Source organism: Triticum dicoccoides, chromosome 4B (assembly GCF_002162155.2).
Source record: "Triticum dicoccoides isolate Atlit2015 ecotype Zavitan chromosome 4B, WEW_v2.0, whole genome shotgun sequence".
Classification (NCBI taxonomy): Eukaryota; Viridiplantae; Streptophyta; class Magnoliopsida; order Poales; family Poaceae; genus Triticum; species Triticum dicoccoides.
The window spans coordinates 544,588,482-544,592,109 of NC_041387.1; positions in this window are offsets into that span (position 1 = coordinate 544,588,482).

Genomic DNA, 3,628 nt, shown 5'->3' on the forward strand with positions numbered 1-3,628 from the left:
GAGCATTTGGTTACTAGGAGTATCACTTCTCTGGTAAAGTTGTTCTGAATTCCATTAGACTAATTGAACCACACCAATGGATGCTACATAGTCCATGTATACAATCAATATGTTGGCGAAGTCCTCTGCATATAGGCAGGAGAGGAGGCTCTCAATCAATGGCATGTGCGCATGTCTCTCACTGCCTCTCCACGCTGCTTGGGTGGTAGCTTTTGTTGCTCTTGCATGCAACTATGCAACGTCTGACCGGCTAGTTTATCGGGATGGGTGGCATGCAACGTATACCAAAAAGCTGGCTGCTGAGAAGAAAGGTGCCATTGCCTTTCATGGGACGAGCAGCTAGTAAACAAACCGAAATGTCTTCCCATAACGGCCCAAAAGCTAGAGCCTGCGTGCGCAGCCTGTAGTTATAGTTGGTAGCAGTCTATACCGTAGTAGGTTCCACCATGCACGTATCATAATTAAACGACATTGCACCTTAGCTTCTGAATCGAAGCAGCTAGACAAAGATGGGTGTAATCCTCGGCCCATCCTTTGGTTAGTCTTCTTTTCCCACTGATCTTCGGCCCCCATCTTCACTGAAAAACATCGCACCTCGAAAATTTGAAAAATGTACGCGAAGAAAATCTTGGAGAAATAATGGAAATCTGCTGGATGGAAGTGTGAGCATGTAAAATCTGGGCAGCTCCTAGAATTACTGCCGCTGCCATGAGCAAGCGGTACCAGGCTGGCTTCTGCACTTGTGCAGCAAGCGGCGGGCAAATTAATTGGCAATCCGTACTCACAACTGGTAAGTAATGTATTTGCAGTCGGGTATTTGTTGGTGATTCGCAATATCTGCATTCCACCAGACACTTTGTGCCAGAGGGAAGCAGAGGCAGAACCCAGGCACAGTGCCGATAGCTAGCTAGCGCAGGCGCAGCCTAGCTGCATTGCAGCATCAAGAAACCAGTGGCATTTTATTACTGCATCGAAGACCGAACCCGGTATGCATCGTCTCTGTTGGTCGTCAGTACCGTGTAGTACTATGTCATTGAAATCCTGGCGGTGTACCCGTTGTGTGGCAAAATTTCGTTTTTTAACCCTTTGTACGTATAAAATCGGCATCTGACCCCCTTAAAAAAAATCGACATCTGACCCTTTTGCTACTGCCAAAGGGCTCGGCGGTAGAGTCACGCAGGCTACCGTCAAGGCTTCTGGCGGTAGACGGGACGCCCCACTGCCGTTACCTAATGGCCAGCGCAACACCCTACCGCCGCAGGCCTTGGCGGTAGGTTGCCTGACCCTACCGCCGAAGGTTGTAGCGGTAGAATGTGCAACCCTACCGCTGGGCTACTGGCAGTTTTGGTCACAGGAAGGAGGTGTGCTGGGGGAGGCACCCTACCGCCATATGGCCTGGCGGTAGGCTGTACATAGCTACTGCCGTACGGCCTGGCGGTAGGGTGGCCCATAGTGCATTTTTTGCACCTCCTAATTTCTTTTGTCTTCAATTTTTTGCACATAATAATTAAATACTTGTGAACATGAACCATATGTGTCACATAGCAAGCACACATCCAAATAATAAAGTTGGATAACAAGCACACATCCACGAGTAAGTTTTACATAGCAAGTTCACGAAAAAGTTTCACGAGCAAATTGTTCATGAAGCAAACAACATGAAATGTTTATATTTCAACGCCACGACACGGCAACAACTTCATTCCCTCCTTCCCCTCTTCGACGTTCGGTCCTCGTTGGTCTTGGATCGCTTCTCGGCCGCCGTCTTCTTGCGGTGAGTAGGACGTGGTTTCTGAAACGGGGATGGACTGTTCCAATCCTTTTTCGGCACATTCCTCTTCTCATGTTGGGTTGGCTGAGTTGCTGAAGGTCAGTCGTCATCATCGTACTCCTCTTCCTCCTCATCGTCCTCTTCCTCTTCTTCACCATGTTCTTCTTCTGCGCCCTCTTCTTCATCTTCCTCTTCATCATCATCGTCCTCGCTCTCCTACTCGTCATGTTGAACCGCCCTAGACGACGAGGCTGCATGGCTCGATGAAGCGAGGCCACGCATCAGTGCAGGAGGAAAAATATCCTCCGTGTTTGTAGCACACCCAAGCAGGCCCACAAGCCTGCGTGCTTTGTTGACGTACTTCTGCAATGATAACGAAACAATGTGAACTTCTGCAATGTCCAATTTCTGCAAATGAACTTTAGAAAATGAACTCCATATTACCTTCACCGTTTCCCTCAACTTGTTCTCACTAGCTCGAGTCCCAGGTATAGAACTCAGCGCATCAGAGGCTTGAAAAATGTTTTTGTTCAGCTCCGAACACTGCAAAGTAATAAAAAGAGTCAGTATCACTAAAATCTGATTTCATCCAACCGTCGGTTCAAAAGAGCTAAAAACAACTTACCACTCTGTTCATGAGTGGTCCGTACTCCCTAAACCCGCCTTGAAGCTCTCTGATGCTCTCATTGTAGGCTTCATTCTCGGAGCCGTCATCGAACAGGTCTTCGGCATCTGTTGCCGTCCACTCAGGCCTCAGACGCAGACGATGCTTGATGCCATCGTTGTACCACAGCATGTGATCCTCGTATTCATCCCAGTCAATCACTCTCCTCTCCGTGTCTTTGCGTCCTTTCCACTCGTTCCATTTCTTCACATATCTTGCATGTTCGGCTTCCCAATCTGTGACTGATTGATTCTTCTGCCTGCTCATCCTACAATGCATATGAAAGAATGTAAAACACCCTTTCTGTACGAATGTAAAACATCAAAACAAGAATATAGAATCGATAAGGACGGCTTGTGGTACTCACTGGTGTAGGTCGTAGCCACCGGTATCGTGGACGATGCCGGCTGGTGGTGTGTGTTGCGCCGTACCAAATTGTGCGGCAGCGCGTTGTGGCAAGTGGTACTCCACGGCATAGACGCAAATCATGGGCACGATGCACCGGAAGAGAAGCCGGTCCTGCTTGCACATGTTGTTCAGCTCGAAACTATTAACCTAAAACCAAACAATGGTAAGCTCAAGTGAAAGTGTTATCGAAACTATTCAAAATGTAGTTCCTATACCTGGAAAGGCGTGAGAGCATCAAGCTCGTTGCTGAAGACCTTGTACAAGGCCTTCGATTCGCCCATGTAGACACGCACCACGTCCCAAGCGTATGCGACGGTTGGGTTCCGATCATCTTCGTCATCCTCGCCATAGTCCGTCCATGCACGCGAGCACAGCTTCTCCGGACGGACCACCGGGATTCGCTCCCACATCCAAATGGAGAGGCCCCATACACATCCACACATACCGGACGTGACTTCCGCTCTCTGGGTCGCGTCGTCAAGCTACAAACCAAATATAGATGATAAGATGTCAAAATCTAAAGTAGCACACGTCCATGATATTTGAAAGAAAGTGATATTCGATTACCGAACGGTATAGGTAGGCGAGTCCGGCGGCCCCTCAGCTGTACCCCGCATCCCAGTCCTTTAGGAAGTCGAGATACATCCATAGGGCAGTGTTACCGGAGCAGTCCGGAAACACTACCTCCGTGAGAGGATACCACAAGTAGGCCCTGGTGTACTGCTCCACCACCCGGGGCTCGGCATCTTTCGGGCACTTACTCCGGTGCTCGAGGAGCCATGGCA